This window comes from Prosopis cineraria, unplaced genomic scaffold (genome assembly GCF_029017545.1).
Source record: "Prosopis cineraria cultivar Desert tree isolate PC_DT_omini unplaced genomic scaffold, ASM2901754v1 PC13, whole genome shotgun sequence".
Taxonomy (NCBI): Eukaryota; Viridiplantae; Streptophyta; class Magnoliopsida; order Fabales; family Fabaceae; genus Prosopis; species Prosopis cineraria.
In genome coordinates this window covers 17,310,364-17,326,104 of record NW_026555344.1, presented here as the reverse complement: position 1 = coordinate 17,326,104, position 15,741 = coordinate 17,310,364, and the positions used below count along the sequence as shown (strand labels likewise).

Sequence of the window (15,741 nt, the reverse complement as noted above, 5' to 3'; positions counted from 1 at the left end):
AAGTTAACTTTTTAAATCTTATTGTTTTTCATGAAATATATATATATATATATATATTTTAAAGTCAGATTTTTTAATCTCCCTCTCTTAATTTAATTAGCAAAAAAAATAAAAAAAATAAATGAGCAGGTGAAATGACGAATCACCCAGCCCTAAATTGCCTTTCACGGCAAGTAAAGGAGATCAGACTCGCATGCACAGAGACGGAGTTGAGAAACAGAGAGCAGACACAAAAATGACTTTTGACCAAACATGCAAGAAGAGAAGACCAAAGACGAAGGTAGTAAGCAACGCAACAAACACGAAGGAAGCAGAGAGCAGAGGTGAGTCACGCAGGTGCACAAGCAGGAAAAAAAACACATAAGCAGAGAGAAGAGATAGAGCAGAGCACGCACACAGACAAAAACACAAAGGACAAAAAGAGGAAGGACATGCATTCAAATCTCACACGCAAGGTAATTTTTTTTCTTTTAGTCTTCAATATAAGGGAGAGATTGAGAGCGATCTGAAAGGGAGCTGGGTTTGAGGAGAAGAAAAATTGAAGACTGAGTCTGAGCGAGAGGATCTTAGAGGATTTTTCTAAAAGGGATCTGAGGGATTTTCTAGAGAAAGAACTGAGGAGGGGGCCGAATTTGAGATTGAGGATTTCTGGAGGGAGACCGAGAGCCTAAGAGTTCTACATTTTTAGAGAGAGAATCAAAAAAGGGATATGGGTTTTGATTTCTTGGGAGAGGCCGAGAGCTTAAGGTCAAGAGATTTAGGTTCTGGGGATCGAAAAAGAAAAAAATTGAGAGAACTAGAGAAAGATTCAGGGAAATTCTAGAAGATCTGAGAAAAAGAGTGGGCAGACTTGAAGAGCTAGTAAGAGGTGATCTGGGCAAAGTCAAAGAATACTGAATATTCAAGGGAGGGAAGCCGATTGAAGATATTCATAGCTCTTTGTTGTAATAGGTTTGGAATCAACCTTGTATACTTCCATGATTCATTTCGTATTCTACTCTGTAAAATTCAGATTAGTTTTGAAAGGAGTTTCTGAGTATAATTCTGCATCCCTTGAGGAAATTTTCTGCATGTGTTTCATTTAGATTTCTTGGGATATCTGGATTGAATGTGTGGATTAAACGCTTTGAGAAATATATTAGATCTACTCATGTATGTCATTCAACTTTTACTGTCTAGTGGATGAAATTCTATTTTAGGGATTTGATTATACTAGGGCTCTTAAAATGTCTACTTCATGGTTCAATAGCTATCAATTGTGAAGAGTCTCAATGTTTTGATTACACAGCCTTCATCTGCACGCTATCCTGTTCAAAATTTTACTTGGAACTGTCTTGAGCATGATGTTTGTTGGACATATGTATGTAAATACGTGTGTATGTATTCTTGGGAAGTTTTTTTTCTTTGATACGCATATGTTTGATTTTAGATTGTGGAAGTTCCTTTTTATCAAATTCTAGTCTCTAACTGTTTATGATTACACTTAAATCTTATTAATGCTTTCACTTTGTGCTGTTTCAAATTATGAAAAATGCCTTCCCTAGCAATTGAATTAAATGATCAACAAAATGAAATTTACAGCACTGTGCACACATGTTTATGTACTCTAATCCTTGATTCTCATTGTGATCCCATTTATTTGAATTTAAATTGATGTTAATTCAACTTTTTATTTTTTATTTTTTTTTGAATCAACACAAGTAATAGGTATTTTACTTAGAATCATGTTCCGTAGTAATCCTTTGTAAGTATAATCTTGTCATTGGGCAGTCTTGTGAATGACAATTGGGTAAAAGATAGAAGAAGCAACCAACAATTGGTAAAGGATTTTGTTTGTTGAGTGGTTAATTAAATCTAAGATATATATAATGCTGATAATAATGATAAGAGAATATATTTATGTTTATTTATTTACCATGTGAGATTTTAAGAATTTTCATAAGAATTTAAATAACCTCGCATCATGTAAATTAATAAAATTTCACAAATATGAGAATAAAATTTATCTACTATTAATATGAGTTCTAAAGGCTCATCATTAAAATTAACATTCTTTTTATAATTTAAATTAATAAAATATTTAAGTCTCACTTAAGATTTAAAGAATTTTTCAAGAGAATTAAATTAAGTGTATTATCGTGTGTGATAATAAATCATCACAAATGATGTGATTCCCAATTTATATGATAAATAAATAAATAAATTTTATAAATAAAATAATAAACATTTTTTTAATCAAATTAAATGTATTTGCATAATAACCATTAAATCTTTTAGTCATGTGAGATTTTTGAATCTCCATAGACCTCTAGAATAATCATCTTATTGTGTAAGTTAATAAGACTTCATAAATCTAACGATTAATATTCCTATATTTAAAAATATAAATTGTATATTTACACATTAAAATATATCTAAAAAATATATATTATTTAATCCTTTATTGAGTGAGAATTTTGAATCTTCGCAGATGTTTAGTATGATCATATTATTATATAAGTTAATAAGGATTTGCAAGTATGACGATCAAGATTTTTTTTTTTTTAAAAAAATATATATATACATGCTTAAAAATATGTATATATTATTAACATTTAAAAATTTAAGTCAATACTAAGTTGTTATACTTTTTTATTGTGTGAGATTTTAGAATCTCTACATATATATAGAATAATTATATTACCATATGAGCCAACAAGGTTTTGCAAGTATAGTGGTTAAATTCCTAATCATAAAATATAAAAAGTTAATTTTAACCTCTTTTCTTTTCTTTATTTTAAAAATTCAAAAATAGAGAAAATAATTAAAATTAAATTACTTTTTATAATTTAAAGTAGACATATCAAAATTTCAAAAAATTGTTTCATTTGCAAAATGGTGAATTATTTTTAATTAATTTCTATTAAAAAAATATTTTCATCAATAATTTATAATCCCAAACTATATGGATTTTGATCCCCATCGCAGAGTACGTAGGCTTCAGAGTCTGATTTTGAGTCAAGTCCTCCTTTGTAAATAAATAAATATTTCTACTTAATTATTATCATTTTTTATCAAACAGGTGAATAAGAAATGGATAATTAAACTTTAAAGCTATATTAATTTAGCACAACAAACTTTAGGTAACCGTTCTCACGAATGGGTGTTGTGGGCTTTCTGTGCCATGCGCTGCGGCGGGTAAGTCAGTATGCTGAGGCGCACGGGCAAAATTAGCACTTATCAGATTGTAGAAACAGACCGAGAACAGAAGAGAGAAGAAGGAAAAACGACAGAGCGATGGAGAACTTTTAGTCTGTTAGGGCATGATCCCTAGGCTACTTTGAGGGCATTTGGAACTTGAATCACTATTGGGTAAGTTATACATTCCCTCTTCTCCCTCCTTTATGCGAAAATCTAAACATTTAGGATAATGGAGACTTTGATTTCAGTTCCCTTGGGTTTAAACCAAACCCATTGGTTTATTTAAGATCTTGGGGAGTTAAATCAAGTTTCTATAACCTTATGAGCTTTGTAGTGATTGAGAATTTTTGGTAAAGGTTTGGACGAACTCTAAGTATAATTTGAGGATTTTAAGACAATGTGGGACATTGATTAGTGAATTTGGTATGTTAGAATGTGTAATAAGATGGTTAGAGTGTGTGGGAATGTTTGGTATTGTTAGAAAAGGAATTTGAGTATTTTAAACACTTAGAACCTAGTGAATTTGGAGTTATCCGGAATGATAATTAACGATTGTCACTTATTGGTATGGATTGAGCATTGTTTGAGTCTTATCGTGTATATAGAACGTGCGGAGCTAACGTTGAGCCACAGTAATCCTTTTTGTATGATAAAAGGGTTGAGGTAACTATATAATTTATTATGATTATTAACTATTATAACTGTGTATAAGTAATTGCAAATTATAAGGTTGTGGTTTTGAAGAGTTTTGTGCATAATTTGACATTGTAAATGATTTATAGCATGAAAAAGTATTTTGTAAATGGTTATTGTATATAATTGAAATATATATACTATGTATATAAGTTTGCGATGTGAAAATGCAATGAAAAGTAGTGAAAATTATGAAAGAGCATGATCATGAAGGGTGGAGTTCACCCAAGATATGTGGGAATATGTGTGTGTGGAGATATGTGAGTGAAAAATCCATATGGTCTGCTTAACACCATGAGACATCCGGTGTAGCATTATATGGAACTGTTACCATAGGATACCTGGGCAATCTGGTAACTTCCTAGTACTTGTTAGGGTACGGCTAGGAGTTAATGACACCTCTATCACAAGTGTGTGAAGAGAAAAAAAACCATAGTTCGTAAGCGGGTTAGATTACCCGTGGCCAAGTATATCTACCATCAAAAGTGTGCTCGGGTCAATAAGTGGTTAAACTAGGAGAGCCTGTGGTTTCATGTCAGGGAGCATTAGAGGTTCGGTGGTTAGATAATCATATTAGTGTAAAACCATGTGTTTTGTTGAGAAAAGATACACTTATCTCGTAATTATGGTATGCTTGGTATTACTATGGTTTTGATACTTTTTCATGGTTATTTATGGTAATAAATATTTGATAAGCTATACTGATTATTGAGATGTTTATCTCACCCTGTAGTTATATTTTACATGTGAAGGCTCTGGTAGGGGCAAGAGAAAGGAAGGGGCATTTGAAGAATGAAGAGCATCATTGTAAAACTCTTTCATTTTCTCTTTTTATGTATTGTAACTAATATTGTCACTAAATATTGCCAACTTAGGAACATGATATTATTTGGATATCACTTGTATGAATTTGTGATAAGTGTGTATATCTTGGCTAAGTTTCATACATGTGATATATGTCAAGTGTTTTGAGTGTCAAAATGACTAATTGATTGATGTGTTAAATTTTATCCACCCTATTATGTTATTGTTCAATAGGGGTTTGGTGGTCATTTTGAGTGTGATTGCTTAATTATGTGATATCAATGGATTGTTATATGGTGTGTGGTCCATTTGAGGTGGTCAAGGTGTCTCTAGAGCTAATGGCATTGTATATTGTGAGTTGGTCACAATAGTATGTGTTTTGTTATGAAAACAAACCATTTTAGGTTTGGATGGCCATCTTTTAAATAGATAATTGTTTGAGTGTGAGACCAGTGCATTAGCTAGATGGCTCAAAGAGTTTCGTGTGGACACTTAAATCGCTCAAATTGGATGTCGGATGGCGAAATGGCGCGCTCTGAAAGTTTAGAAAAAAGTCATAACAGCAAGTGCATGCCGCATTGCAAGAGGCCTTCGAGGGATACGTCCCTCTATGCCATCCGCAGTGGCGGTTACGGCTTGCGCGAGAGGGATGGACTAGATAAGGGCTAAATGACTTGTTTTAGTCTGTTTTAAAGTGAATTGATTTTCATGCTTTCGTATTTGTTTTTAATCAATTTTTAACTATGGTTTAAGCTCAAACAATATATTAAAAAGGGTTTTTTTAGGATCCTAATGTTTTAATTAATTATCTTTAAACCCTTAAGTTGTGGTAACTTTTTCTGAGGATTTTATTTAATCTGAGTTAGCACAATAATATGTAAGTGTTGTTTTGGTAATGTCAAAGAGAACATTACAATTTGGTATCAGTTTCAAGCGTTTCAAGACTAGTATGTGTGGTTGTTGTGTTGGATGGTTTTGCTTGTTGCATTCATGTCTAGAAGTTGGTATATATATATATTCATTACACTTACCTTCCCTTTGCATAGTTCTTTCATTTAACGCATACTCTTTGTGGGATTACTTCCATCCTTAGGAGGGGAGAGAGGATGGCAAGAAGAAGAACTGCTAGAACAGCTACGTGTGGTAACCCATCTAATACGGATATGGTACCAGAGACTAATGAGTTACCACTAGAGAATCATATTTCGGTTAGTCAGAACTTAGAATAATCGAGGGATGAGCCTGGAGATGAGAAATTTGATGTAAGAGGTACGTAATTCGGTGCAGGGACAAGGTTCATCGAGGAATGATAAGGTAAGAGAAGATAGTAGAACAATTGATAATGAAGAAAATATGTATGAGCAAGAAGATGAAGTTTATAAAAAGAGCACACCCAAGCAATCTGGAGTTGTGGGTGGCAGTGGTTCATAAAATTCCACGAAACAAGCATGGAAGAGTTTTTCATGGTTTCATCTGCCTACCTTTGATGTAACAATGAAGGAGGGTGAAGCTGAAGAGTAGATTGAAAGAATTGAGACAATATTTGAAGTAGTACCATGCTTAGAGGAGCAGAAGGTGACTTTGGCCTCAGTGTTGCTTGTAAAAGAGGCTAAATGTTAATGGAAGTCAATGAGACCGATGGGTGGAGTTCAAAGTGAAGTTTTTCAAATTTTAGTTCCCAGTGGCCTTTAGAGCAAAAAAAAAAGAGGCTGAGTTCCACGAATTTAAGCAAGGGAATATTGATGAAGAAGCTTTCATCACCAAGTTCAATCAATTGTCGAAGCATTCTACCTACTTATACGGAATGATGACTTAAAATGGAAGGCTGAGAGGCTACTTAAAAAGATGAGGCCTGAGTACTAACAATAGTTGGCCTTGTTTGAGATCACATCTTATGATGAGATGTACAATAAGTTAAGAATAGCTGCCAGAAAAGGTAGAGAGGTAGAGACTGAAAAGAGAAGGGATAGTCAGGGCAGATTCTCACAGTCGCTTGCCCTTACTAGTAGAGTTAGTAAGAGATCCCATTTTAGCTCTGGTAGTTCTAGGAGCTTTGGGAAGAAGAAGAACTTTTAAAGAGAATTACAGTCCCAAGGTTCCTTTTAAAGGAGTGGTGGATCGAGGAATAGTGCCAGTAGTGCACAGCCATCTCAGCAGGCTTCCATGATGCCTTTGCCTACTCTTAGTACAACTAAAACCCCTCAGTGCTCGAAATGTAGGAGATATCATGTGGGAAAGTGTTGGGTTTGCTTCAAGTATGGAAAGTCGGGGCACATAGCCAAATATTATGAAGAGAGTAGAGTGGGTACCACAAAGCAGAGATCCATTGTTCTTGGGAGAGTATTTGCATTGTCCCAGGAGGAGGCAGGTGCATCTCCAAATTTGATTGGAGGTAAAATCTCTCTGCACAACTGTGATTTAGATGCTTTGTTTGATTCGGGTGCTACCCATTCTTGCATTTCTGATGACTGTGTATTAAGGTTAAAATTATCTGTGCATACCTTGCCATATGTGATTAATGTGTCTATGCTAGTGAGAATTTCTGTAAGAACTAACCATGCTTGTCTGGGTTTTAATTTGATGTTTGAGAATAGATCAACTACTATTGACTTGATCTGTCTACCCATGATTGAGATTGATATAGTAGTAGGTATGGACTGGTTGTCGACAAATAATGTGACACTAGATTGTGCAAGAAAGATAATATCCTTGCTAGTGTACACTGCACCTATAATGAAATCTAGTCCGTTAAGATTCTTATCTATAATGCAAGCAGAAATGTGCATTCAATAGGGTTGTCAGGCACATATGGTGTTCTTTTTCGTTCATGCCACTTATGACGGAGGAATTGAGATAATTTGAGTAGTGAATGAATTTCCTCAAAGTATTCTCAGAAGAAGAGTTTAGATTACCACCTGAGCAAGAGGTGAAATTTTCTATTAACCTTGTATCTAGAACAAAACCTATATCAAAAGCTCCTTATTGGATGTCTCCATTAGAGTTGGCAAAGCTAAAGAAACAATTAAAAGAATTACTAGAAAAAGGGTTTATAAGACCGAGTGTGTCCTCATGGGAATCACTGGTTTTATTTTTGAAGAAAAAGGATGGTAATATGAGGCTTTGCATTGACTACAAACAGTTAAACAAAGTGACAGTCAAGAACAATTATCCTTTACCTAGGATTAATGATTTGATAGATCAGTTAGTTGGAGCTACGGTGTTATCAAAGATTGACATGAGATCAGGCTACCATTAGTTGCGAGTTAGGGTTGAGGATATGCCAAAGACTACCTTTCACACTAGATACGGTAACTATGAGTTTCTAGTGATGTCGTTTGGATTGACAAATGTCCTAGCAGTGTTTATGGACTACATGAATAGAATATTTCATCCTTATCTGGATAAGTTCATGGTAGTATTCATTGATAATATTATAATTTACTCAAGAGATGAGGAAGAGCACGCAAAGCATCTTCATACTATCCTACAACTTTTAAAGGACAATAAGTTATATGCCAAACTCAACAAATGTGAGTTTTGGCTAAGGGAAGTAAGATTCCTTGGTCATATGGTGTCGGTAGAAGGAATTATCGTGGATCCACACAAGGTGGATGCGGTGTTGAAATGGGAATTGCCTACTTCAGTGATAGAGATTAGAAGTTTCTTGGGATTGGCAGGCTACTATTAGTGATTTATTCATGGATTTTCACAAATTATGTCTCCTTTAACTAGGTTAACCCAAAAGGATCAGCCATATGTGTGGACCGATGAGTGTGAGTCGGTATTTCAAGAGCTGAAGAGGAAATTGACGTCTGCTCCAGTACTGGTTATTCCTAATCCTCGATTGCCGTATGTAGTTTACATAGATGCATTATTGAAAGGTTTATGGTGCGTTTTAATACAAGATAATTGAGTTATTTCTTATGCCTCAAGACAATTGCAACCGCATGAGGAGAATTACCTGACCCATGATTTGGAGCTAGTAGTAGTGGTTTTTGCCTTGAAAATTTGGCGACGCTATCTCTATGGGTCTATGTTTGAAGTATTTAGTGATCACAAAAGTCTAAAGTACTTAGTGGATCAGAAGGAGTTGAACATGAGGTAACACAGATGGATGAAATTTCTCAAGGACTACAACTTTGAGATCAAGTACCATCCGGGTAAAGCCAACATAGTGGCTGACGCGTTAAGCAAGAAAATGGTGCATGTTGCTCATATGATGGTTCAAGAGCATCAATTACTTGAGACTTTCTTAGATACTTAAAGGAAACACCTCAGATGACATTGTACAACGTGTATTCTACGGTCATAACCAATGAATTTTAAAAAGAGTTGCGAATTGCTCAGTTTGAGGATGAGTATCTACTCAGGATCTGTGAGGATATTGAAGAGAGGAGACCTACAGAGTTCGGATTCTATGATGATGGATATGTGACTTATCAGGATTGAATTTGCATGCCAAGTGATGAAGAGATAAAAGAGACGATCCTAGAGGAAGCACACCGTAGTGAGTATACTATTCACTCTAGTGTCACCAAGATGTATCAGGATATGAAGCAAATGTGGTAGTGGCCAGGAATGAAGAAAGATGTGACAGAGTTTGTGACTAAGTGTCTTATGTGCCAAAAGGTTAAAATGGAGCACCAGAGGCCTGGTGGTGTGTTGCAACCACTAAAAATTCTAAAGTGAAAGTAGGGTAGCATATTAATGGATTTCATTACTGGATTACCTAGAACTCAAGTGGGCTATGACGCAATATGTGTGATTGTGGATCGGTTGATGAAGTCAGTGCATTTCTAGGCAGTGAAGACTACCTACTTACTTGAGAAGTATACCAAGGTCTATGTAAATGAAATAGTGAAACTTCATAGGGTACCGAAGGATATTGTCTCTGATCGTGATTGGAGGTTCACTTCGAACTTTTGGAGAGCGTTACAGAGAGCAATGGGCATTAAGTTGAAATTTAGCATGGCATATCATCCACAGACAGATGACCAGACTGAGAGGACTATCCAAACGCTCGAGGATATGTTGCGAGCTTGTGCTTTAGAGTTAAGAGGTAGTTGGGATACACATCTACTGTTAGCGAAATTTGCTTACAACAACAGTTTTCATTCTAGCATTAGAATGGCTCTGTACGAGGCATTATATGAAAGAAGATGTTGATCACCTCTATGTTGGATAGAATTGAGCGAGAGAAGTTTGTTGGATCTAGATTTGGTAGACTAAACCACCTAAAGATCTAATTGATTAAGCAAAAGTTGTTGACAGCCAAGAGTTGACAAAAGAGCTACGCAGATTAATGTAGAAGATTGTTGAAATTTTTGGTTGGTGATCATGTGCTTTTGAGGGTCACACCAATGACTGGCATTGGGAGATCGATAAAAGCTAAGAAATTGACTCCCAGGTTTATGGGTCCCTTTAAAATTTTGGAGAAGTTAGGACCTATTGCCTATTAAATTGCCTTATCACCCAGTTTATCAAGTGTTCATGATGTATTTCATTTGAGTCAGCTCAAGAAATATCAACCCAATCCTTCTCATGTTATTGAGTCAAAAGGGTAAAACTCCAGGAAAACTTGACCTATCGAGCCGAACTAGAGCGAATTGTAGATGTGAAAGACTGACAATTGAGAAACAAAACCATTTGATTGGTTAAGGTCTTTTGGAAGGAAATGACTCTCGATGATGCGACCTGGGAGACTGAGGATAAAATAAGGCAGTTATACCCCCAATTATTTACATTGGTATGTGTTTGAGCAAGATTCTGAATTTTAAGGGCAAAATTCCTAAAAGGAACGGAGAATTGTAACATCCTAAGTTTTTTTATTAGTAATTATCAGTGTTTTCAAGGATAATTTGGTCAATTTAGATAAATTGTTATTTAGCGAGGTTTGTGGAGACAAATATAATTTTTAAATCCTTGGACAGCCTTAGAAAAAGGCTAGGTCGAGGTTCAAGTAGGCCACGACATGGAAGAAAGCTTAAAATTTTGTGGGACTTTCTATGCCATGCGCTGTGGTGAGCGAGTCAGTGCGCTGCAGCGCACAGGCAAAATTAGTACTTATCAAATCGCAGAAATAAACCGAAAACAGAAGAAAGAAAGAGGAAAAACAAGAGAGTGGTGGAGGAGAGCTTTTAGTCTGCTAAGGCACAATCCCTAGGCTACTTTGAGAGCATTTGGAGCTTGAATCACCACTGGGTAAGTTGTACATTCCCTCTTCTCCCTTCTTTATGTGAAAATCTAAACATTTGGGGTAATGGGGGCTTTGATTTCAATTCCCTTGGGTTTAGACTGAATCCATTGGTTTATTTAAAATCTTGGGGAGTTAAGTCAAGCTTTTAACCTTAAGTTTATGAGTTTTATGGTGATTGAGAATTTTTGGTAAGGGTTTGGATGAATCCTAAGTATAATTTGAGGATTTTGAGATAATGTGGGACATTGATTAGTGAATTTGGTGTGTTGGAATGTGTAATAGGATGGTTAGAGTGTGTGAGAATGGTTGGTATTATTAGAAAAGGAATTTGAGTATTTTCAACATTTAGAACCTAGTAAATTCAGAGTTATCCAGAGTGATAATTGATGATTGTCACTTATTGGTGTAAATTGAGCATTGCTTGAGCCTTATCATTCATATAGAACGTGTAGAACTAACGTTGAGCCATGGTAACCCTTTTTGTGTGATAAAGGGGTTGAGGTAACCATATAGTTTATTGTGGTTATTAACTATTATAACTGTGTAGAAGTCATTGCAAATGATAAGGTGTGGTTTTGAAGAGTTTTGTGCATAATTTGACATTGTAAATGATTTTTAGCATGAAAAAGTGTTTTGTAAATGGTTATTGTATCTAATTGAAATGTATATACTATGTATATAAGTTTGTGATGTGAAAATGCGATGAAAAGTAGTGGAAATTATGAAAGAGCATGATCACAAGGGATGGGAATTCACCAGAGATATATGAGAATATGTGTGTGTGGAGAAATGTGAGTGAAAAAAATCCATATAGTTGGGTTGTCACTATGGGACATCCACGCCGGCTGGCATTTTTTGCAGGCTGGGTTAGGCTAGCCGGCCAATTAAAACAGGCTGGAAAACCTAGCCTAACTCGTTTCATAATGGACTAGCCAACCTACGGGCTAGCCCGTTTAAATACATCAAAATTATTTTTTTAGCAACTTAAACTTTTTTACAATACAATTAACAAGCATATAAAATTTCAAATATAGTCATCCTAATTTAAATTGTTCAACAATTAGCATTACTTGAGTCCAAACTCCAAAGTCCACTCAAATCAAACAACAATTAATAATCTAAGTCCAACTTTCAAGCTTCAAATGAACACAAATACACACAATACTTAAGATAACTTATGTTAAATTGATGACATTAGAGCTTGTTCTGTTGCATGATTATCTTCATCTGATATAATTAACTAAGCTTCACCATCATTGTCATCATCATCTTCATCATCAGAACCTTCACCTACCATAAGCATAAATCAACATATATACAATTTACAAATTGAGAATGTTAATAGAAGTTAACATTAATAAAATATATCATTTTGGAACAATTTACCATCATAATTCCATCCAAGCAACCAATTCCTTATGAAAATAAGAGCTTAACATTCTCTAAAAGAAGGAAAGATCGGTACTTTGTAAGAATGCGTAAGCCAATACTAAAGGCCGATTCACTAGCTACTGTAATGATCGAAATGCTCAAGATATCATATGCAATTTTTGAAAGAATTGGAAATTTATATTGATTATTCTTCCAATAATCTAAGACATTCATTTCCATGAATGCATTAAGATCAAGAGTTGCTTTTTCTAAATAATAATCTAACTCAGACTTTGTAATGGAAGAAGCATCACGGATCTTCACTCTAAGAAAATCATGTATCAAATTCAAATGAAATATCAATATCAAGAATAAACATATAAAATTCATCAACATAAGCTTGAGATAAAATTAAAATTGCTAATAAATTATTCAACATAAGATTGAAATAAATTGCCAATTAAAATAAAGTTTCAAGAATAAATATATAAAATTCAAAGACTTATGCCATAAGCTTGAGATAATGCCTTTTTCTCATCCCTCCTCTCTCCACTATGTTATGTGAACCAACAGATGATTGATGATTTGATGAAGATGTCCCTGGCCCCAAAGATGATTGAGTAGTTGGAGATGATGATGTACCACTCATTTCTTTATATTGATCAAATATGTGAGTCAACTTGTGCTTGATAGTTTCAATCTTTGCATGGCTGTAACATCCTGAAATTTTAAGACTTGGATTTATTTTAAAAATAAAATAAAATATTTATAATTAAATTAAAATTTAGAATAATTTGATGGAGGTTTAGAGTTTGAATTTTTCTTAGCAAAAGTTTAGTTTTATTTTATTTTTAACTATGGGAAAATTATCAGTTGACCCGGGCTTTTGTGCTATAATAAAAAATGTTGGGCCCTTTCTTGTAATTTTCCTTAAAGTGTTAGATCAGCAGTTTTAAGAGGAAAAATAGAATGCAGAAACAAAAAAAAAAGAAAGAAGGAAAGAAACGCATGAATGAGACGGAAGAGAGGAAGAAGAGAGAAGGAAGAGAGGGAGTTAGGCTTAGATTTAGGAGGCTTTACAACCATTGCGACCTCGGCTACATGATAGATAAATTCCCTACTTCAATCCACTTCCCTCCCTCTTTGTTTTTTTCAATTTTGGAAGAGAAAATTTTTAAAGTTTTATCTAAAAGTCTTTATTCTTGTAAGCCTTAGTTTCCTTTGATCCTTGGGAGGTTGTTTTGAGTTTCTACATAATGCCCTAATGTTTTAAGAGGGTAATTGGATGAAACATGGAGTTTTAGGGACAACCCCAAGAGGTTGGGTTTTACTTCTCAATGGTTTAAGTCTATTGATTTAGTTGTAATTTCACTATTTGAACCCAATAAGATTTAAATTAAGGTTTGGTTTTCATTATAAGGGCTAATGGTGAAAGTTGGTAATACTAAATGAAGGTTTCTAATTGATTAAAAATTATGTGAATTAAAATTAGCCTAGTGATAGCTAATAAATGGTTTTAGTAGTTAAGTGGTATTATGTGAATGGTTGGTTTAATATATGGACAATTAGGATGGATTATGGCTCATTGACCCAAGTTGTATGGCATGAGTTATAGTCTTCATTAATGTTATTTGCCATGATATGTGATGTGGATCACTTATATTTTGTAGGGATTGTTGGTGAGATTTGTTCGAAAGTTAAAGGACAAGCCAAATCTTATTTTTGTACAAGAGGAACCCTTTTGGTATCAAAGGGTTGAGGTAACAGGAGAATTTATATTTCTTATTACTTTATTTAGCTATTTTTGAGTAGATAATATTATCTAGCATGCATTACATGTTTTAAACAATTGAGTGGAAATAAAACGTGTTTTAAAAGGGTTTATGGGGTATTGCTTTAATAATAATGTATCTATGTTTGCTATCTACTTAATAATGATGTTACTCAAAGAATAAGATTATTAGCATGTATTATGATCATAAAAAATGAGGAGTTTTACTTAGAAAAGTGCAACTAGGTTTAGGACCTTAGATAGGCTAAGGAACCGCTTAAGGGATAAATTATCAATGTTATACTACCTTGAGTGTTGAAGAGGTCAATACTCAGGAAAGGTAGAAAAAGGGTAGAGGCATGATCTCGGTGGGAGTTCACCAATGGGGAGATGTGGTCTTGTGATATTTTATGGCTCACTGTCAGTACTCAGTGTTACCTTTTGTATTGTGGGCTCAGTATACTAAAGTGGTTAGTGGATTGAGTGTTCGACACCTCTCAGTGGGAGAGGGAATCCAGCATATGAAGTGTGAGGTTGAGTGCCTAGGCCAAGGTAGCCCTCACTTGGAGAATAAGTCAGGCTAGCTCTGGGAGGGAGTTAGCTTTGACTACTTAGGATTCACGTTGAATGACACAGGCAGTTTGGTGGATCAAATCATACCTTAGTTTATATGCTGTGCCTATGGAGGCACAGTGGATACAAGGTTGACCTACAAGCTAAAGAGTGCCAAGGGGCATTCTGTTGGTCAGGAAAGGCTATATCAGCCTATCTCATGCATTCAAGCATTTTAATTGGTTAATTATATGTTATTTTGAATCCATTATTTATTCACTTGACTATGGCTTTTTTTTGTAATAAGGAATATCGATATCTTTGTTACTGAGATTGTGATTGTCTCGCCTATTTCTTTTCAATATTTTCAAGTCTAGGTGAAGGAACCAATGGAGGATGGGAAAAAAGTAGTGCTAAAGGTTCTTTGTGAAATGTAAAGAACTGCAACCCCTTTCTTTTGAGCAAATCTATTGTAATGTATTTAGGATTAGGGTGCCACTAGGATGTGATTATGTATATATATGTGTGAGTATGTGTGGATTGTATGGCTTGTGTATGAATTTTTGTTTGCTTGTAGACTTATGGCTAGGAAACTTGGCTATGGTGTGTGATTTTGATGAATTTATTTAGTAGACCAGTTTTCACTATAACTAAATATTTATTTTGGTATATATGTGATTCCACAAGCAAATACAAAGTAGTTGCATTGCAAATGGTGTGCTATGGGCAAACATACACCTTGAATAGAGAGAGTGGGTGCGTGGGCCCCACGGAGATCTTTGAGCCAAGTGAAAATATTTAGCGTGTGTATTCATATGTGTATATGATATTTAGAATGGTTTTTTGTCCACTCTTGTGTGATTTGTGAAATTTGGGGACTTAGGGTCCATTTTTGGGCATGGCACCCGAGTGAACAAATTTTGGTATAAAGGGTTTTTCTATCATTTAAATGTTCTATCAAGTGTTTTTAGTCCTATTTGATGTGTCCAAAGTGTTCCCACAGGTTTGTGACCATTATGATAAGATTTGGACAATTTTGAAAATGGTTTTTACTAAAAAAAGTGCACTTTTACATCCAGGTGTCCAAATCTCAATCTGACCATTGGATTTCTCTAAAATTTGGGTCACAAGTAAAACCTTTTATAAGTTTCTTATGGGATTTAGAATCACATCG

General features: G+C 34.6%; 1 long non-coding RNA gene across 5 annotated transcripts; it reads left to right on the top strand.

The window, feature by feature from the left end:
• Positions 1-210: 210 nt before the first annotated feature.
• LOC129290190 (uncharacterized) lies at positions 211-15,396 on the top strand. Of its 5 annotated transcripts, none has more exons than XR_008588275.1 (4): positions 211-951; positions 4,626-4,680; positions 12,818-12,914; positions 13,915-15,396. It is a non-coding gene; the product is annotated as an uncharacterized LOC129290190 (long non-coding RNA). The 5 variants fall into 5 exon arrangements; XR_008588278.1 differs by lacking the exon at positions 211-951 and adding an exon at positions 2,529-3,351; XR_008588277.1 differs by lacking the exon at positions 12,818-12,914.
• Positions 15,397-15,741: the final 345 nt, after the last annotated feature.